Source organism: Furipterus horrens, unplaced genomic scaffold (genome assembly GCF_987537825.1).
Source record: "Furipterus horrens unplaced genomic scaffold, mFurHor1.1.pri manual_scaffold_3, whole genome shotgun sequence".
Lineage (NCBI taxonomy): Eukaryota > Metazoa > Chordata > Mammalia > Chiroptera > Furipteridae > Furipterus > Furipterus horrens.
In genome coordinates, this window is record NW_028327173.1 from 151,504,295 (window position 1) to 151,526,931 (window position 22,637).

At 42.6% G+C, this 22,637-nt stretch overlaps 1 pseudogene; it reads left to right on the plus strand.

The window, feature by feature from the left end:
* Positions 1 to 395: 395 nt before the first annotated feature.
* Positions 396 to 22,637, plus strand: part of LOC150016429 (golgin subfamily A member 7-like) — a 101,202-nt pseudogene continuing 78,960 nt past the window's right edge.

A 22,637-nucleotide genomic window follows, 5' to 3' on the forward strand; every position in this document is an offset into this window, starting at 1 on the left:
CCCCATCTTGGGCACAGCTATGGTTGAACAGCCTGACTTTTCTAATGTCTCCTGGTCCCATCACATTTCCATGCTGATTCTCTTATGATGTAGGCAGGTGGATGGAAGGTCAAGAGCAGCCAAATCCTGGGGTATTGGTAGAAACAGAGTTAAGTGGATGAACTTGGAGACTAGCCAGGCCAGAGGGGACTAGTTGAATAGAGAATGGGACTAAATGTTTGCATTAGGGCAAAGAGCAGGCTCAGTGAGAGAGAAATCTGGGGCCCTGGGAGAGAGGCATCAGTCAGATGGGGCTTTCAGAACAATAGCACTTACTTTGATGTTGGTCCATGCTCACACAAAGCTCACGAGGGTGTTTGAAGGGGAGGGGTAAGGCCACTGGGTGTTTAAGGACCATGGATGATGTTCACGTGTCTGAGGATGATGAAAGGAGATATTGGCAGACCCTTGATAGTGTTGTGGGAAGGTGAGAAATGTGAGGAGTGTTGAAAGGGATTTGTTCATATGCCCTTGGAAGAATTAATGTAGTTGCTCCCACACCAGGGTTTTGATGTGGATATGAAAGATGTAATTGACATTATATTTATTTTTGTGTACAACATAATGATTTGATAACTGTATATATTACAAATGATTACCACAATAAGTTTAGTTGACACCCATTACCTTACATAGTTTACAATTTTTTCTTGTAATAAGGATATTTTGGGGGGTGGGGTGGGGAGGAGTTCAACCATTAGAGGAGGAGAGGCAAACCATTTGATATTCACTCCCAAGTTTTAAATCATCAGAAATATAGTTACAAAGATGAATGGAGAAATTTTAGGAATTCAGAGTAATTGGGAAGAATATTGGTTTGAGACTCATGGTACCAAAGGGGTTATTACAGATAGTTGGATAGTTAATACTGCTGTGAAATTACCTTTGATTCCTGGCATGTTAGACAATAGATATAAAATATTCCTGTGTGCTTGAAAAAATTTTCTGGGGCAATAGCTGCTGGCAACTCTTCTGTAGGTAATTACAACACAAATTCTCACACATCTGCTTAGTGGATGGCCTATCAGTGATGCTTAACGATGATGATTTGTTTCTGGTTGGATGTGTTAAATTGTCAGCTATCAAACATTTTATGTGTGAGACTGCTGGGAATGATGAGATTGCAAGAGCTGTTTCAAAGCACACCCTCTGCAGGAGCATGGCAGCGTCCTGTGCCTCATCCAGCATCTGCTTTTGTGAAGGAGAAAGACTCTGGACCATCAATTTAAATACCAATTAAATGGCTTAAAAATGTCCTGGCAAATGCATTGATCCTGGATAATCTGGCCCTAACGAAAAAGGCATTGGGTGGCAGTGCCTGGCACAGAGTTAGTTTCCATAACTCTTAGCTGGCTAATATTGGTCCAGCCACACTAATACCAACACTGATTGAAAACACTGTGTCAGGCACTGTTATGAGCACATTTCATATACTCAGTATCAGAAGGATATTTGCCATACAATAAAAATAATATGGAAAACCTGGAAATTCATTTCAAAGTATTACTTATAAACATTAAGAGAAAAAATTAATTAAGTGCTGAGAGAAATGATAATAACTTGCCTAAGAAAACATATGCCTCTAGGAGTTTGGTAACAAGAAAAAAAAGACTTAGAGAATTTAGAGGAATATGAAGGTTATGAAGGTGACATATATGAAGGGAGGGAAATTCCAGGTTCTAAGAAAACCCTGTACTTAGTGGGGTTCCAGGCTCCTTAGGCCCTGGAAGTTCCTGGGGACCAATCTCAAAGTTTCCTGATTAACATTTTGGTCCTTGAAAGAGGAACAGGTAGGTGATCATCTGAGAAGAGAAATTATTTAAAGTCTGTTCATTATAACCCCAAACTTTAGTACCATTACCTTAAACACAGCACATGAATTTTTCTTTCTGAGCCAGTCAAGAGGATGAGTAATTATAATAAAAACATAATTATAAAATACAATTAGAACTCCAGTGTTTTAACCAAGTGTTATGGTAGATACCTTAGATAGTATATATAATTCAATACAACAAATTGCTGAGAGAGTTCTTTTTTTCCCACATTTTACCCTGAGGAAACTGAGGCTCAGAAAAATAAGTAACTTGTCCAAGGTCACACATAAGTTAAACGGTATGGTGCTGATTGTATATGATATATTACTGAAAAAAAAAAAAACAAACAGCTTCTTTAGAAAGTAGTTTTTATTTCAAAATATTCAGTAATAATGAGATTGCTCTATATCTACATTTGGAATTCTGTTGTCCCTAATTGTCATTGTATAAGAAGTCTGACACTTCACACAACTATGTGGCCCTACAAAGCATTGAATCAGTGCTCTTTTCATTATTAATAAAATTAAAATTATATCTATTGGATCCCTCCACCCCACAAAGACTTTGGCTACTGTGGGAACTTAAATTCATTGACAGAGGTGACTGACCCAGGGTCCCTTGGGGATATGTGAAAATAGGGCAAATGTCCTCTTTTGACCTTGGACACCTAAGGGAGGGATTGTGAGAATTCTCTATGGAGAAAAGCTGGATGGGGGCCTTTGAAAAAGTTGTATTAGAGTCATCTTCTTCCTTCTTCCTCCTTCCTCCTTCTCCTTCTCCTCCCCCTCCCCTCCCCCTCCTCCCCTCCCCCTCCCCTCCCCCTTCTTCTTCTTCTTCTTCTTCTTCTTCTTCTTCTCCTTCTCCTTCTCCTCCTCCTCCTCCTCCTCCTCCTCCTCCCCCTCCTCCTCCCCCTCCTCCTCCCCCTCCTCCTCCCCCTCCTCCTCCCCCTCCTCCTCCCCCTCCTCCTCCCCCTCCTCCTCCTCCTCCTCCTCCTCCTCCTCCTCCTCCTCCTTCTTCTTCTTCTTCTTCTTCTTCTTCTTCTTCTTCTTCTTCTTCTTCCTCCTATTTTAGTATGTGAAGAACAGTTAGGTAATGTGCCTAAGATCATACAATTATTTTCTGTTGAAGGCAACACTTGAACTCAATCTCTTGTCTGATATTTAAAGGGCCTTTTTTTTACCCCTTTTGTGAGGTTCATTCATTTGGGGTGTTACTCTGCTTTCAAAATAATGAGAAAAGTTGTCATTTGTGTGTGTGCGTTTCTGTAGTATCACTCTAATAGAATGAAGCAGAGATTATCAGGGGCTATTACAAAGTGGAATCAACCCCACGGAAACAAAAGCCCACCTCCTGTAGGACAGGTGCACCTGAGTAGGAGCTTGTGTTTATGGAGTGAGAGTGGGAAGGGCTCATCCTAAGGCCTGGCCTGAATGCTTCTGTTGTACCAAGTCCAAGGACACCAGAGTAGACAACCTCTAAGCTGGCTCCCAGGGAGCACCAAGTCCTGGTATTCAGGCCCTTAGGCAATCCCTTCCCTTTGAGTGTGACCTAGTGACTTGCTTCTAACCAACAGAACACAGCAAGTGTGATGGCTGTCATTTCTGTGATCAGGTTTCAAGAAGGCTGGCTTCCTCCTACACCCATGGTCTTGCTCTCTTGCTTGCTCACTCTAAGAGAAATAAGCCGCCATGCTGTGAGCTGCCTGGTGGAGAGGCCCATGTAGTAAATAACTGAGGGAGGCCTCCAAGCAATAGTCAGTGAGGAACTCAGGCCCTCAGTCCAACAACCCTCAGGGAATTGAATGCTGCCACCGCCCATGCCTCTGCTCCTGGAAGTGGTCCTCCAGCTGAGCCTCCAGATGTCCGCAGCCTGTGAGAGACCCGGAGCCAGGAGACACAGCAAAGCCTTCCAGAGTTCCTGACCTACAGGAACTGTGAGATAATAAACATGTTTTTTAAACTGCTAAATATGAGGTTAATTTTTTTAATGCAGGAATAGATAACTAATGCAGACGCATTTCCCTTCATTGAAGAGTGGTTGATGGAAGGCTACAGTAGAGTGTTACATTTTGCCTCCCTACATTAGTGTTTTCATTTATTTATTTTTAGAGAGAGAGGAAGGGAGGGAGAAACAGAGGTAAAGAAACATTGATTTGTGAGAGATACATCGATCGCTTGCCTCTCACATGCCCCCAGCTGGGGACCTGGCCCACAAGCTGGTCATGTGCCATGACTGGGAATTGAACCAGTGATCTTTTGATTCACAGGCCAGCACTCAATCCACTGAGTCACACCAGCCAGCCATGTTAGTGTTTTTAGAATGATAAGCTCCTGCCTAGAACAAGGATATGCTTTGCCACAGGTGCAAATTAATCTTTGAACGGGTTTACTGTTTGACATTTAGCACTCATGAGATTCTGATAGTCAACAACCTTCACAGCATTGCCATGGCCTTGTGTCGTTTGAGTTCTGAGGTGATAAAATGTTTACAGACAAGCATCTGAAGCACACTAAGAATAAGGATTTTTATGCAATGCTTTCAACATGAATAGGTTACCTGCACCATCAATCCTGGCCTACTTATTTTTCAACTCACAGTTAAGGGTTGGGGCACATGTAAGTTCTGTGTGAGATCTCATGAATGTCCATGTGGTTCTGGGCTTTTCAGGGCACTCACCATACCCTGCTATTTGAGATCTATTCACTTAGACATTTGGAAGCAATTTACCCCAGACTCTTTCCTGCATTCACTTACGTGACATGCAGGTTCAGACAGGGACGGTGCACTGGGACACTCAGCCTTGGTGGCCAGGGTTACCCAAAGCAGCGTCCACATCCAAGGATTGTTTCTGCTGTTAGTTCTAAGGTGATGTAAAAGCTGCAGCCAGAACTTAAATGCTCAAAAGAGTTAGGAATTATGTAAGAAAAGAGATGTCAAAGAGTTTTACTTCTTTGAGTCTATCTGCTAAACAAACACGAGACATAATGGGAAGTGATAGTAGAAATAATAGACTTCGGAGTTAGATGTATTGAGAGTTCAAATTTAGGCATTATCTTTTACTATCATGTGACCTGGGGCATATCACTTATTCTCCTGGGCCTCAGTTTCACCATCTGTAAAATGGGGATGATAATACCTAACTTGAAGGATTGTTACAATTTGTTTAATAAGGTAAAACATATAAAATGCCTGATCAATATATACTACTCAAAAAAGAATAACTCTTAATGTTACTTATTGTGGTCCTGCTATTAGTCTCCTAGGCCAAAATGGGCATAAATATAAGCACCAGGACTCGTGAGTGCCTTCTCTGGAGAAGGACGGATTAGGTTGTTTTCCTTGCATTTATAGGAACTAGTTGGGTGTGTGGATGTGAGAGGGGCCCCACCCCTGGACATTCTGATTCCAGATCTGGTATGGGGTGTGGTTCCAGCTCCTCAGGTCATTCAAATGCACAGCTAGGGTGACAATAACTGAATAAAGGACAGAAACTGAATCAATTACCCTTTGAGTGTTCCAAGGTAGTTCTGGTTAAGGATGAAAGAGTTGAATTATTTTGCTTCAAGAAGAATATGTACATGGTAATTGTTTTCAAGTTACAGTGGTTTTCTGTGATGCAATGTAATGCCCCTCCAATTACCTATAATCACTCAGGAGAAATCCTATACTCGGCTGGCTCTTGCTGGAGATGGTGTGAGGAAAGTAAGAAGGGATTTGTTCAGCATTCAGGGAGCATTAAAGGTTTTTAGGCAAATGAATGATGTAATCACATTTATATTTTAATAATACTCGAGATAGTATAAAGGACAAATTGGAGATAAAGACTGAAAATAGGGGACCAGTTAGGAGTTAGGGTGCTATTATAAGGCTCCAGGTTGTAGAACAACAGACAAATTGAAATTTAAGGGGAAGACAGATCTTAAGGTTAAATTGCCAAACATATTCAGTTTGTCTCTGTGTATTTGTGTTTATGTGTGTGTGAGTCTGTATCGTAGTGTACGTCTGGGTTTCTGTATGTGTGTGTTTGTGCATATCTATGTATGTGTGTGCACAGTATATTCATGTGTGTGTGTTTGTGTACCTGGAGGGCCACTGCTTCTCAGGGAGGCACCTCGCCAGCACAAACCCCGGAGTGATGCTTTGGGTGGGACTGCCCTGATACTGCGTGCCTGTGAATAGGGTTACACGCAGGGGAGACGGTGCTTCCCCAAAGGACCCTCCTCCTTTTTGAGAATATGGCAGTGTTCCTGATTTCTTTTTCCAATTAGCACTGAAAGGTAATCTGCGATGCCATTGAAAACTTTTTTATTTTGAAATAATTTAAAACCTAGAGGAGAATTGCAACACACAAGAACAGAAAGGTGCACAAAGAACTGTATTTACTTCACCCAGTTATTAGTATTTTGCCACAGAAGTGTTCTATTTCTTAATCTGCCTGGTATAAAAATGATTAGTTTTTTCTGAATCATTTGCCAGTAATCTGCAGACATGATGCCCCTTTTATCTCTGAATATTTCAATGTGGATTTCCTAAGAACAAGGATATTCTTTCATATAATTGCAGCACAATAATCAAATTCATAAGATTTAACATTGCAATAATATTATAATCTAATATACATTTCATACTCAAATTTCAGCAATTGTTCCAATAATGTCTTTTATGGCTATTGTTTTCTCTGGTCTAGGATTCAACACAAGATTGCACATTGCATTTAGTGGTCCTGTCTTTTTAGCTCTTTAATCTGGGACAGTCTCTTAGCCTTTGTTTGTCTTTTATGACATTGAGATTTTTGAAGAGTAACAGGCCAATTATTTTGTAGAACATCCCTCAATTTGGATTTGTCTGATGTTTCTTTGTAATTCGATTTAGTTATACATTTTGGCAGGAATATAATAGAAGTCCATCATATCAGGAGGCACTTGATGTCAGATTGTTGGTGATATTAGTGTTGATTACGTGGTTAAGGTGGCATCTCTCAGGTTTTTTCACTAAGTTACTCTTTTTCCCCTTTGTAATTAATGAGCAATTTTAGGGAGATATATCCTGCCATTTTCTGAGCATTTACTAAGTACCAGGCTGTATTAGGTACTTTACATACTATATCTCATGTAACCTTCGTAACAAACCATGAAGAAGTTTATTTTTGTATTCCCCACTACCTGTCCTTTTTCATCTTATGGTTGAGAAGACTGAGGCCAGTCCAAGGTCACACAACATGACTGTGATTCCCAAGTCCATGCTGGTTCACTCATACAGTGTTTTCCAGGAACAGTCCAACACCCTGAACTCTTGGTGCTCAGCCAAGGCACATTGCCCACCCAGGTAAATCTGTGTCATCAGTTGGAAGGAACCAAAGGATGATGCTGTGAGGGACTGACTTCACAGTTCTTAAAGGAAGATGGGAAAGGTGGTAGGAGCAGGAAACCCTTGCTCTACTACCCAGGTAAGAATGGACTGGGTTGGTGAACAGACTCAGATTTATCCACAAGTATTTATCAGGTATAATTAGGTGTAAGTCTTTGTGGTTTACAAGCTGAAGCTGACTTTCTGTGCTATGCTAAGGGGTTGTGCACATGCCCTGGTTATTCCCCATGATTAGCGGACTCAGCAAGTCACTACTTGAGTGGCAATGCTGAGGTGGGACTTGCTTGTCAGGCCATGGTACTTTTTTATTTTTTAAAGAGTGGATCTATGACAGGGCAGACTTTAGAGCAAGGAACTTTATCAGGGATAAAGAAGGGCATGATTCATTAAAGTAATAATTGACAAAATGGACTTCATTAAAATTAAAAATTTATGCCCTGTGAATGACGCTGTCAAGAGAATGAAAAGGCAAGCCAAAGACTGGTAGAAGATATTTGCAAAAGACATACCTGAGAAAGAACTATTATTCAGAATATAGAAGAAATTTTAAAACTTAACAATAAAAAAGAACAATGTAATTGAAAAGTGGGCCAAAGACATGAACAGATACCTGTCCAAAGAAAATATACAGATGACAAATAAGCATATAAAAAGATGTTTCACATAATATGCTATTAGGGAAATGCAAATTAAACCAATAATGAGATACCACTACAAACTTATTAGAATGACTAAACTCTAGAACACTCTCAACACCAAATGCTGGTGAGGATGTGGAGCAACATGAACCCTCATTCATTGCTGGTAGAATTGCAAATTGGTACAGTTGCTTTGGAAGAAAAGTCTCAGTTTCTTACAAGACTAAACATACTCTCACCACCATATGATGTAGCAATCTGTTTCATGTTATTTACCCAAAGGCACTGAAACTTGTGTCCATGCAAAATCCTGCACACAGATGTTTATAGCAGCTTTACTCATAACAGGCAAAACTTGGAAGTAACCAAGATGTCCTTCAGTAAGTGAATGGATAAATAAACTGTGGTACATTCAGAGAATGGAATACTATTGAGCACTAAAAAGAGATGAGCTATCAAGCTATGAAAAACCATGGAGGAAACTTAAATGCATATTCCTAAAAGAAGAAGACATTCCAAAAAGTCTATATACTGTATGATTCCAATTATATGTTATCTGGAAAAGGCAAAACTTGTGGAGACAGTAAAATGATCCATGGTTGCCAGGGGTTCAGGGGAGGGAGGGATGAATAGGTGGGGCACAGGATTTTTAGGGCCGTGAAACTACTCTGAATGATACTGTAATAGTGGATACATGCCATTCATTTTTTCAAACGTCTAGACTGTATAACACCAAAAGTGAATCCTCATGTAAAGTGTGGACTTTGGGTGGTAATGATATGTCAATGTAGGTTCATCGTTTGGTACAGACGTACCACTCCAGTGAGGTATGTTGTAGTGGGGGAACCTGTATGTGTGGGGGTGTGTAGGGGGCACGTGGGAACTCTGTACCTTTCACTCAATTTTGCTGGGAATCTAAAACTGCTCTAAAAAATAAAGTCTATTAAAAAGAGTGAACTCTGATAAAGTTAAGTGACCACAACTCATTATCTTGAGGTGTCTCATTAATTTCTTTTTTTTTTTTTAAGTATATTTTATTGATTATGTTGTTACAGTAGTTCCAATTTTTTTTCCCCTTTACTCCCCTCCACCCAGTATCTCCCTCCCCCAGCATCCCCCCCCAAGTCCATACCCATGGTTCGTAAAAAATAACTATCCCTCCCTCTCAGATATTAAGACCCTTTGTAATCTTGTAAAGGACAATGGGCGAAGGTCTCAAGCTCCTCTAGCTGCTTCAAGCTGGACATGGTCGTCGTCCTACCTACCCTTGGGTCCAGAAATCCCTAATAACAGTGGGGGTGTGGAGGGGAGGGTGGCCTTCCCACATGGGGAAGGATTGTGCAGACTCCAGGTCAGTTGGCTGTCTCCGGACAACGGCGTGCTTGGTTTAGCAGGCTGGCATCCTTGTTGTGTTCTGGGGGCAACAGATTTGGCGAAAAGGGTTAAAAAGCATCATTCAATCCATAACTACTAGGTGGCAAAAGGCAGGGATTAATTTTTCAATGTTCCACATTAGGAGAAAAAAAAAAAAAAAAAAAAGGGCTTCTTTGGAGGAAGGTGTGCTAGGCACATCTCTCCTGTCCAAAACCCTTTTGCCCATTTTATTTAGTTTGGGCTGAGGGAAATAGTTTATGTTTCCCCCCTCTCAGACCTCTGGGCCCTTTCTGTTCTCATTAATTTCTTAATGAAGGTGTATATACTTTAATTTTATTAAAGTCTAAAGGAAGGGGAGATATGGGAGGGAAAAAGAATAGAGGAAGTTGAGAAAGAGAAATTATAAAAATACAGGGTGGGACAAAAGTAGGTTTACAGTTGTTTGCATGGAAAATAATACAGTAATTAATAAATAATAGAAGAATAAACTCTGTTTCATGTACTCACAACTGTAAACCTACTTTTGCTCCACCCTGTATAGCGAGTGTGTGGGTCTGGAATGTGTGTGTGTGTTTTATGAATTAGGAAAAAGGCACAAGAGAAACAAATATCCTTTCTATGACTTTTCCTGGTAACATTTTGCATTTTCAACTGCAGGCCTAAAGGGGAATGACTCACTTTTTGATTCTTCCCCAAGGGTGGTGTGAGCTGACTAGGGATGCACTGCCTCTGGGAGCACAAGACTCTTGTTGATCTCTTCCACTGGCTACCCTGGCCACCGCAGTCTTGGGGTCTGCTCCTTGCAATTGTTTTCAATTTCTGGGCCTGACTACCTGACTCCACCTGCAACCAACTTGACAAGGTAGCCAGGGATCAGGCCAGCTGTACATGGTGTCTGCTGGGTAAGGGCTGGGAGAGCCAAGGCCCTCAGCCAGCCCCATACTGACCCTATGAAAACGGCAGGGAGGACGTTGAGGAAAACTGCCTACCTTTCAAAGAACCAAGGTTTTGTGTAAGAAAGGGATGTCCGTCCGTCGTCGTCGTCGGCAGCCGTCCGTCTCGAGAGACGATGGTGTAGCTTCTTCAGAGTCTATCTGCACCGCCGAGAATGGCTGTGCAGTCCGACTCGGGAGTGACACGGTATCTGTCTCCTCCCGTGTTGAATCGACATCTTGCGATGACGCTGAAGCTACAGAGCCTGGGCAGGGTAATATGGAGGGTCCGCTGTTGCCCATGCAGCAGACCCCCCCTCTCTTCGCAGCTGAAGGGTCCAAGGGAAAGACGGAGTCGATACAGCTTGGGTTCAGGTGCGCCGCAGGAGTTGCCGGTGTTGACTACAACGTCAAACCGCCTTAGGGACTCCGGCTCCGGATTTTCTGTCGGGGTTTACTCCCTTAGCCTTTCCCCTGAAGAGGTATGCCGCAAGGCAGCGGAGGTTTTTTGGAATCAGAGTTTTCCTTCTCTGAAGAAAGGGATGTAAGGAAGCAGTAAGTCTCTAATTGTCAAAAGGGATGTTATAAGTGAGCTGGGAACCATTTATGCCCAGGGAGGAAAGAGAAGCCGACATAAAAGATGGGGCAGGGGAATTTTTGTGTGGCTTGTCTGAGGCTCCAGGTGAGGCCAGGGCAGTGATTGGATTGCCTCGGGAGACGGCCAACTCCTCACTTTCAGCAGAGCCACTTAATAGCGGAATCAGGTAAGGACCTGGACTATACCTTTAGGGAAGTCCCTCCTAATGCGAATGGCTCAGAGAAGATGAAAGAGGAGCAAAAGAAAGCTGAAGCGAGAGAACAGTAGGGGAGGGAGGAAGAGGAAAAGGAATAAAAGAACAGCTGGCAGCCTGCTGACCAGACACAGGACATGCTGCTTTCACAGTCTCCTCAAGTTTCTTGACCAGGTTGTTTTAAGTTAAAGAGCAGGATTGGGCAGCTCACTCACTTAAGGGAATCATTATGCTTTGTAAACATCTCTCTATGAATAAATAAGTGGATATATTTTTTTAAAAAGTAACAAGAATAATTGAGAATGTTGCTGGTAAGTTTGGGTTTGTGACTTACTAATGTTCATTTCTCAAAATGTCTGTCAGGCTGGAGAAGTTTTCAGAGAAGGCAAATTAGGCCAGCCAGGTGTCTTCATGACACTACCCAAGTCACCTGTGTTTGCTTACACGCTTCCCACTTCCCCACCTGTCTTAATTTGTTCCTGCTCCTGTAACAAAGTACCTTAGAGTGGGTGGCTTATAAACAACAGAAAGTTATTTTTCACAGTTCTGGAGTCTGGGAGTCCAACACCAAGGCACCAGAAGATTTAGTGTCTGGTGAGGCCTGATTCCTGGTTCAGAGCTGGTGGTTTTTTTGCTAATAAACTCACGGGGCTTAGAGGCTAGAGAGCTCTCTGGAGTCTCTTACAAGGGTGGGGGCTTCATGACCTAATCACTCCCCAAAGGTCTCACCTCCAACTACTCACACAATGGGGATTAGGTTTCAACATCGGAATTTGGGGGGGGGGGCACAAACATTCAGTTTGTAACAACATCTACTGTCCCCCAGGTGTGCCCTGATTATCTTAGGGTCTGATAACTGTGAAAGAGTGATAAAAATTGTGAATTATTAGACATGTATGAGGAACGTATTACTGTTCTAATCTTATTTTATAGCATCTAAGGCAGGATTAGATACCATTATTTCTGTTCTGCACAGGAAGAAAGCAACATTCAGTGACACGAGCGATTCACCCAGAGCCACACGAGAGGTGGAGCCTGGTGGTGATCTCATGGTAACCACCGTTGGCCTTGCCTCCCGTTCTTAGCTCTGCTCCTGAGGCCCAGCACAGCTCTTTATATTATGACTGCTTCTCAGCATTGGCTGCACGCCGCTGTCCTGTGAGGAAGGTATACAAAAAATATCTGAGTTGGGCCTGACCCCAGACCAATTTAACCAGAACTCTGGGATGGGAGCCCAGCATCGCTTCCCATTCAGATCTCCTCAAGTGGTCCTAATGAACGGATGGAGGTGAAGAACCTCTGATGTAGATGGTCTTGAATGGTGGGACTTTGGTTCTATCAAAAGCAATCAAATATTGTTTGATGGAGCTATGAGGCTGCTTTCATGGGGCAGGGCTCCCCTCCCTCTGCCATGGCTACTGGCCCCAGCCAGCAACACCTGTCCCCCCACGCTCATCATCTGCAGGGATTAGCAGTTGAATAGAGAGCCAGTTAGTAGCAAGTAGCAGTTTCCTGTGACAGGAAACCCAAGAGAGAAATTGAACCAATACAGGGCTTAATGTGACCAAGAGCTGACCTTGTTGCTTGGACAGAGGACTCTGATAAGAAGGAAGGGCTGTTGGGGGAGGTGGAGGCTAAGGAAACACAGTGTTAAGTGTATGAGCAGGAATATGCTGGTGAGTAGAGGTGAAGAGGCGATGTGGAGCTTCCTCAGGTTTGACTGGCCTGAAGGTTAAGGCACAGTGGCCAAAACTGTGCCACACCAGAGTCAGCCATGTAGGATCCAAGATCAGTTGTATCAGGTCAGAGTTGGAACCCAATTCTGGGGCAAAGCACTGGGGGCCCAGGAGGAAGATGCAAACAGAGACAAACATCCAGGCTTGGAGAAGCAGCCTGCCCTCCTGCCGGTCTGGGCTGAATGGGGAGATTCCTCCCTGTTCGCCCTGCCAGCCTGCTCCCAGCCATATCGTTTGTGGGACCTCATGCAGAACAAAAATGTGGGGCCTCTTGTTCAAAAAGTAGGAAGAAATGATGCTAAAAATACTAAAATATAAAGCTTTTTTCTTCCTCTCATGGTTTCTCTCACAACTTATCATGGTGATTTTTATTTGCTATGTAATATTTTTCTAAGTAAAGACAAGTTGAAATTTTAGATTATTAGCATAAGTTTTACTGTTCAACTTTATCATATCAATTTTAAAAAGCAAGTATAAGACCATTCAATGCGAGTATAGACTCACTGAAATTACACTTCGTATTTCATGTAAAGTAAATGCATATGTATTTTGTTCTGACCAGGGCAGTGGAAACATGGCATAACACTAATCAACTGTTTTAATTTCACTTCTTGATATGTGTGTGGTCTACCAAAACGCTCCCCCTTTGCCTTACTGAGGAGTCAGGAAGGGAACCACGGGTTACTGTAGCCTTTCCTTTTCTTTTCTGTCATCATTTTCTATAGAATTGGTTGGGAGTAACTGGCAGGAACTCCAGTAACAAGTAAGAAAAGATGAGATAGGGTTCCTCCAGCATTCTTTGAAAACCATTGCTTTCCTTCTATGTTTGAAGCATGTTCTGGTTTGAACAGAAAGTGTGGACTTTTGGGGCTATCAGAGCCCCTGCATACTCAGTTGTAGACGTAACATGTACCTTGTTGTTAGTCTGAGTCTTGCAGATGCATCGTGGGTCCACTGGAATTCTAGGCTCATGGGGCAATGAAACTCCTCTATGCTAAAGGGGCAACAAGCGACTACTGGGAATTTGCATTTCAAGCATACGGCCTCTGCTTACTAGCGTGCCCCATCGTACCACTGGGCTTCACTTACAAAACACAATTTCAAAGATCACATTAGGAATTTCTAGGCAGGAACAGTAGAATGTTACGCCAAATGCACGGTTCTTCTGAGGGCCGTCAGGGCTCTCTGGGACTGCTCAGATTGTGCTTCCATGAAGCTGGCCCGAAGCTTAAAAGCACAAATTCTGCTGGCAGAAGCATTCACCAGAGTCAGGAATTGGGGTTGTGGTTTGTAACCAAGAATGATTTCTTTCTGGTTTTATTTTAATTTAGATTTTTTAAATTGAGGAGCTCATTTTTATTTAGAAATATTATCACATCTGTAATTAACCTCACATTACAAGCTAAATCATCTCCTGCCTAGATTAATTTGAGCAGGGGAATACAGAGCTGGGTGAGGAGAAGGATTAGCAGCTGGGGAAGTCAGAAATCCCTGAAAAGCTGTCAATCAGGCTTGTTGGAACAGTGGCAAAAGCTAACTGCCTCCTTACCAGATCTGGGATGCCTTTGTGAGACTGGGTCATCCTGGAGGCTGGGAGACCAGCAGCGTGGGGCAGGTGAGAAGGAAAGGGGACAAAACAGACTCTGGGGATTTTCAGCAGGGACAACTTGTGGCTGTTCTGACTGGGTAGCCACAGCAAGGTGATGGCAGGCATCCAGGCTGGCCAAATGACAGAGTCCAAGCTCATTATTGGCAGTAGGTTTAAAGCATAGGACACTTCTTTCTGGGGAACAAGCATAGAAGGTCAAGCAAGGCTGGTTCCATCTCCTAGAGGAACTAGAGGAGATGAAGGCAAGTGTTCAGGATCTCTGAGGACAATGTGGGCACTGGTAGAAAGAGCAGGTGTTTGTTGAAGCAAGGCAAGAAGGACTCCCCGCACTGGATCTGGGATCCAAGGTCTGGGCAGGAGCATCCTCAGGCTCAACAAGTGAGTCCAGAGGTTAAATGATTCTTGTCTTTCTCTGAACACGGAACTAGCCCCAGTGCTAAGAAAGAGCAGAGTGGTCCCAGCTGGGGGTTTGGAAAGATGCAGGAGTGGGGAGCCAGGGGAATTGTGACCTTATGTGCACCATTTCTGCATTGGTTTGTTTCTTGATTTCTATTTTGTATGTTGGAAAAAAAAATTGGTTCCTCCCCCAAATAAAATATGGTTGCAAATAATTCTGAAACGCACAGCCGTGTTAGACTATTAATGCATTCTCAGGGCTCAAATTTCATCTAATTTTGGTCTGATCCTTTTTCCTCAAGGGTCCTAGTGCTTTAAGCCTTGTATACATGAAATACAAACACACAGACAAAGATTCACGAAGCAAATTGTTTAAAATTGACAAACTGCAAATCGATCAATCAATCAGTCACTCAATCTATGGATTGGAATCAGTTACCAAACATTGAATCTTACAGTAATTTCCAAACTGTAGCCTGTATCCAAAGCTGGGTGTGCTCAATTGGATGGCACACCTCTCAGCTGGCTGGACACAGGTAATGTGACCTGTCACACTTCCCGCAGCTCTTACAGAGGCCTAGGTGTTGTGATTACTCATCACTTGAGGCTCGGGTTACTTCAGGATTCATTGCAGTTCTGGAATGCTCCAAGCAGCAGATAATTGCATTTCTTCTGAGCCAGGAATCTTGTCACACAGGGCACATGGCTGATGTGTGTGGGTTTGTGGGACTGAATGATGAGGGAGCCTACATTTCCAAAAATGATCCCTCATTTTCTGACTTCAGTTAGTGATTGTAATGCATCTTAATTAATAACATATTATCCCTTGGCTTCCAAATCATGACTCCTGCATCTGTGTTTTGCCTCTTTCTTTCTATAATCCATGAAGTTTTATACATCTCTAGGAAACTCAAGTAACAACACTTCTCTGATATGGGAAAAGGCAAGGGCAGGCGGTTTGAATTCTTTGGCATTTCCCCGAAGTGGTCTGTAGATCTGACCTAGTGACTTAGTTTCGCATGTATAATTAATTGGGAGCTCGCCCACAGCTCATACTAAGCTGCCTTATTTGCACTGTGAAATTAGCAGATCCGGGCCGGTCTGTCAGCCAGTCAGAATTTCTGAGGACAGATAACACAGGTCATGAATGAAGATTGTGTCTTGACAGGCCTTGAAGGGAAGTGAAAATAACCAGATTTTGATTTGCAACTATGGTCACTGCAGGCTCCAAAAGATGTCATTTTTAGATATTTCCTGTGTTTTCCTTTAGAGTCACAGTACGTCAGGCTCAGCTAAATGAAGAACTAAATTAAAACTGTCATTTCAGCTCATAAATAACAGATGTCTAATGCGTTTAATTATTTATAGTCTTGAATCTTTCAAAAATGAAAATGACTATACACATTTTTAATGGAGTTCTTGGTAATTTGCCGCCTGACTGATAAGATTTGCTGATAATCTTGGCTTGCAAACATGAAAAATAAAACTGAGACTGACTCATTTATTTCATGAGTCTGCTTCTTTGCTCCCTTGTGGCTTTAACAAAATTTAAATTAAAGTGAAATCTAATCACAACAAAATGATGTTCATATATTCATATTAATAATTGAGTTTTCTGAGATCATGTGGTAGGTACTTGGATACCAGAGATTTTTGCATTGCCTGAAAAATCAATACTTTATTGTTCTCCAACTGTCTGCTTGCTGGGAGGTTGTGACTGGACTGGTCAGGGTTTATCAGAGGAAACTTAAACACGTGGTCCTTGAGCATGTGTCCTGGATCGTATTTCCAAGTTTGGTGAGGACTTTAGTATTGGTTTGGAAATTTTCCCCAGTACATGAAGGGCAGGGAGAGACCAAAGAAAGAGGCAGATAATTCCAGATAGGTAGTCGGCAGTTTTAATCAGCAAGTAAATTACATGCAAAGCTTCTTTCGGATGGCCGAGAGATGGGTAGATCTGCACCCACCTGACAGAATCTCAAGAGTTTATGTAGAGGCCTTAACTGGGCTCAGGCCCATGTACTGTCCAGATGGTCTCAACAAGACATTGCTCTCAAGGCTGCATCTCTGAAAACATCTCCCACTGTGGGCACGGTGGGCAGAATGTGCATTCCAAGGACAGGGGAGGGAGTGAAAACCCCCGATTACCAGGGTGCAACTGGTGGGTCAATCAGCGGTCATGTCCTCTTCTGACCTCCTCCAGCACTTTAGTTTGGTTTCAATAAACCAATATTGTGACTTCAGCAACACCCGAAAGTGCCCTTCTTCCCTAGAGTATTTATTTCTTTTCACTTGGGTAAAAAAATCTTTCAGGTGTTCATTAAAACTCCAAAATGACTTAAATTCACACTAAGGTATAACTGGCTTATGTCATATACTGAGAGTAATTTTTATTAAGAGGAGAGAGGAAATAGGATACTTTGATTATTTGAGTAATTACTTTCTTGGTGAACAAAGATAAACATTTACTTTTGGCTAGTGGTATAATGAAAAATGAAATAATTTGAGGTTATAAAAACCTAAGTTTGAGTCTTGGTTACAACAATTATAAGCTAATGTCCTTGGGTAAGTAACTTAGAATCTCTAGGGCTCAGTCTCTTTATTTCTAACTTTGACATAATAATACTTGCTTCCCAGGGATGTTGTACAGAGTAAATGAGGCAACATATGTAAAACACCTGTTCTTAGTGGGTATACCAGAAATATTAGGGATGTTTGTGTCTGGCTGGGAGAAAAGCAAAAAATTGTTCATTAGTGAAAATAATTATATTAGTTATTTCCTATGGTTCTTTTTCAGCTAAGGGTACCTGCATCTACTGCTCCCCAGTCTTGTTTTACTTTATCAAAAATCTTCACTGACTTCTCAGTTCTTAGTGTTTTCCTTTGTGCCTTCCCTAGACCATTTTACTAGTCATGACTGCTCAAATGTGTGCATTGGAGCAAGGCTGGTGGTCCCCCCTGCGCAGAAAGATCCTTTCCCACCTTGTCCACAGTCATGTGCAGTCGCCATGTGCCACTGGTCCATTTCAGGATCCATGGCATGTTCCAAGGGTCCTGGGGTGGCCAAACCATGTGTCTCACTCCTGAATGCTGGCAGGGCCATGTAGAGCTCCTGGGAGAACGTGGGACCTGTGGTCAAGTGGAGAGGTCAAGTCTGTCTCAAAGGGTGCCACATCTCATCCTCAGCTCCAGATGATTGTTGCTGTGCACAAATGAGAGTCCAAAGTTGCTAGGTCTTTTGATTTTTTGAGAAAACAGATACCAAGATATTTATGTAAAACTTCCCAGTTTTAATGGTGGTAAGCTATTCACGTTATAAAAAACAACAACAAAGTAAAGCCTGTGTGGATCAGTGCTGTGCCATCTAAAAAAAGCAGGCCTGTGGCTTCCCTTTTCTGACCTGTGGACTTAATGGTGTTTCATTGGCCAGACTTCTGGGTGCCATTTATCTCTCAGGGGTCTTAGACCTCCTGGGAGCAGCTACACTTTCTCCTTTAGTAGCTATAAAGATTTCGTTCTTTCTCTCATGGGGTTCATGACATTTTGATATAGCCATCTGGTTGCTATAATGATATTCATATCTATTTTATGGCCATAAAAAAAGAGCTATTGAACTTAAAAAAAATCAAGTGATGCCTTTAACTCTCACTCCATCTCTGACTTTCCAGCCCTCATCATTCTCCACCCCTGAATCTCACTCCATCCCCAAGACTCCCCAGAGATAAGGAGTTTAGAGACAAGAATGTCTATAGTGCACAAAGCTTGCATTTTAGGCCTTGTGAAATGACCCAATATTAAAACAAAATATCCTGGTTAAGATCTTGAAGAAACGAGTGTTCTTAGCCCTGATTTCTCTGGCAAATGTTGTTCCCCAAAGACTGGAATATATAGGTTTACAATCCCTTTTCCCAACACTTGGAACAGATAGGTTTCAGAATTCTTTGAATTTTGAAAATGTAACATATATACCATGGAACACCTCTCGGACAGTCTGGGACACACATAATAATCAAATATATCAGTATTTCTATAGCAATATATGAATATTTATAGTAAGTAGGATAAATAGAGACCATAAATAGCCACATATCAATTCAGGCCAGGGTTTAAATGCCAAATGAAGTTCTATTTCAGGTACCTCATTAGGAAGAGGTGGAAGGAATTTCCCCCTTGCTCATCAACCTCCTCTTCCTCTCTCCATCCCTTGACCCTCACAGGAGTAAACAGGCCTCTGTGTATCTACTATCTCCTTAAGGTAATGGCAGGACACTGGTTTCAGGGGGCAAAAAGGCACCTGGGAGAGGAGGAGCAGTTGCAAGTTCCATAGGATGGATGGGTGAGTGTGTGCCTGGGCTCACGCTGGCATGTTGCATCTAAGGCAGCAGGAAATCAGAGAGTGACCTCCTGGGGCTCTGAACTGGTTGGTAACTAATTGTGGTGGTGTTTAGAGCCCAGATTACTTATCACGGAGGGAGTGGCATTGGGATTTGTTTAAGCAAAGCTATGTAGACCAGCAGTGACTATGAAGCTGAGAAAAGCAAGGGCAGGGAAGGCAGTTGAAACAGACATTAGGATCCATCCTTCTCAGGAAGGAAGTCAAGGGCTTTTCTTTATGGACTATGTCAGTTCTTTTCTTTTTTTTTTTTTTTTTTAAGTATATTTTATTGATTATGTTTTTACAGTAGTTTCAATTTTTTCCCCTTTGCTCCCCTCCGCCTAGTACCCCCTTCCCTCCAACAATCCCACCCCCCTTAGTTCATGTCCATGTGTAACAGAACCCTTGGGCTGCTTCGATTGAAACAGAACCCACGGGCTGTTTAGTTAGGGGCCCGATTGCCCGCCGCCAGAATCATAACTCTGAATACCAGAGTTTGGTGAAAAGAAAAAGAATTGTTTATTTACACAAAGTCCTGCCTCCCCCTTCCAGACCTGGCCAGTCTTAGGAAAGTCAGAAACACCGTTTCCCTATTTCCTAGGCACAGTTCAGCTTTACCAGTAGCTGCCAATCACTCAGTTCTGATTGGGGAGGTCCTTTCTGTGCTGTGGTGCCTGTCAGCTCTCAATGCAAGGCCGCCTGGATTCTCAGCCTCCTTGCAAACTGCCTTCTTCCTGCAAACTGCATGGATCTCCTCTCCTTCTCAAAGCAGTCTGGCAAGAGCCTCTTCTTAAAGCAGCCTGGAGATCCCTTCTCCAAGCCAGATGGAGGGAGCCCACAAGAGCCAGAGAGTGAGGGCGTGAGGGCCAGAGAGAGAGAGCCTGAGAGAGAGAGAGCCTCCTAGAACCAGAGCCAGCCCAAAATGTCCGCAGCTGCTGCTTTTCCTCCCTGCCTCCTCTCTCCCCCTGCGTCCTCTCACGCAGTGGGTGTTGCAAACAGTTCTGACCATTCACAGAACCCTACGTAGGCTCTGTCTGCTTCTTCCCTACCAGCCCACAGTCCAAGATCTCTCCCATCTTCCTGAGCCTTGGAAGTAAAGCGGATATTTGCAACAATGTATCCAGCCACTAGCTCCAGGCATGCAAGGGCATCCTGAAAGCTGCTTCCTGCTCCCTATCTCCCTGCCGCAAACTCTGGGGTTTGCTTTTGGACTCCCCTGTTTCTGTAACACATGGGTCATGCATATAAGTTCTTCAGTTTCACCCTTTCCTATATTATTCTTTTTTTTTTCTTTTATTTTTTGGTTTTTCAATTACAGTTGTCCCATTCCCCCCCCCCCCATTGCTTCCCCCACCCAGCCCATCCCTTCTCCCACAATCATATTCCTTCCCGTTGTCCATGTCCATGAGTCATTTATACATGTTCCTTGACTAGACCCTTCCCCTGTGTCAGTTCTTGGTGGCCTTGAACCACTCAAGGGAGAAGGGGAGTTCCTAGAAGGTATTATTGGACTTGGAGCAATCTTGAGGGAAAAGCAAATGTGACATTCCTTGCATCTGAAGACTGAAGCACGGTTTATAATTACTACAACTGATAAAAATAATATGATATAGAAAACAATTATATTGAAGTTTTAAGAATTAAAGTATTATCTGACTTATGTAATGATGTGATTAAAAAGGGAAAAGAATAAACTGAGCAAAGTAATGATAGGGGAGGAGATATTAGACATCTAAATAAGGGGTGGAGGGGACATGACAGGAAGAAAAAAAGCTATAGAAATAGGGGATTGGAAGGAACCACTCTACAGGTTTAATAGGGGGTCAACTAGCTTCTAGATAAAATCAGAGTTAATCAGTGGTTTCCAGTCTAGGATCCTTTGATCCTAGAGATCAGTGCAAATTGTGCTGGGACTCTATGAGCAATTTTTTGAATCTCTAAGAGATAGAAATCTTGCATTTCCTTCTAAAATGGCTATATGGACTAGCATGAACACCCATCTCTTTGCTTTTGTGTGGGGTTATATTGCATGAACGTGGAAACAGTGTTTATCCAACACTGATCAGAAACTGTGTAGTTGTTGTTGTTTTTTTATCCCCACCCAAGGACATGCTCATTGATTTTAGAGAGAGGAAAAAGGAGTGAAACATTGATGCAGGAGAGCAACATTGATGCGAGAGAGAAACATTGATTGGTTGCTTCTCGTACGTGCAGGACTGGGGACTGAACCTACAACCTAAGCATGTACCCTGACTGGGAATTGAAACCATGATATTTTAGTTTATGGGATGATGCTCCAACCAACTGAGCCGCAACGGCCGGAGCTGTGCAGTTTTTAAACAGAAATTGTTCCAGTTTATTTATTTAAAATTAAAAAAAAATTTATTGATATATGAGAGAGGGGGAGAAGAGAAGGAGAGAGAGAGAAGGAGAGAGAGAGAGAGAGAGAAAGAGAGAGAGAGAGAGAGAGAGAGAGAGAGAGAGATCAGTTTGTTGTTCCACTTATTTATGTACTCATTGGTTGATTCTTGTATGTGCCCTGACCAGAGATCAAACCCACAACCTTGGTATATTGGGGATGATGCTTTAACCAGCTGAGCTACCTGGCCAGGGTCAGAATCTGTGCAGAGTTTTGAGGTATATCAATAATTCATAGAAAAATAGAAGTGTGGGGACAAGTAATGGCTTAACAAATGTAGTTTGTTTGCTGGTCAAAAATACTGCCAATACCTAGCATTGGGTAGGGAGACTTTATAAAAGGCTTCCTCTGGGAATGGTGGGAACCCCTATAGACACGATTCTGTCTCCCACACTCTCTGAAACTGGTGGTCAATCATTCCCTGTGCCTTACCGTCCAGCTGACTGGCATCTGTTTCTGTGGGCTGTGCATATGGGTGGCAGCTAGCTTCCCCCTGATGGAGCTGTTTCATAGATCGTAAAATCAAGAGAGAATTTTGTTTTCAGAAGAGTGGAAGATTCTTATTTTTCATATTGAACAGTTAATCATTCAGGCTCTCACTAAGTGGAATTGGACCAGTCAGTCCTCATGTAGCTTTGTTGACACAGGACTCTTTGGCTCTTTGACTTTTTTTTTGCATGGTCTTTATCTTCTACATCTTTCTCTTGCCATCTGTGGGTGCCCTCTTCTCTCTCTCCATGTACATCTCTATGGCTCCTGTTCCTGCTATTTTGCCTCCCAATCTGTCCTGCCCCCACCCCCATACTGGTCCATCAGCATTTCTCCTTTACAATGGTTCTATCGCTATAGAGCTACCACTATGTTCTAGGGACTATGCTGGCTCATGTGCAAAGTTCCCTGCAAAGACTAGTTGCTAAGTAATGTTTATCTTTTTCTATATTTTACCAGCTTCTTATGCAGAGTAAATCTGATTTCACCCTTTCCATGTTAGCTCATGTAATTAGGGCACAGAAAAATGTCATAGCTATGCGCAGTCTTCTGCAGTGGGAGCTGGGTGAGGGTGAGGGAGAGTATGCACAAACACTCTTGCAGACCTGTCCTAAGGATTTCTAAAGATGTCTGTGCACAGGAGAGTGGATAGCAATGT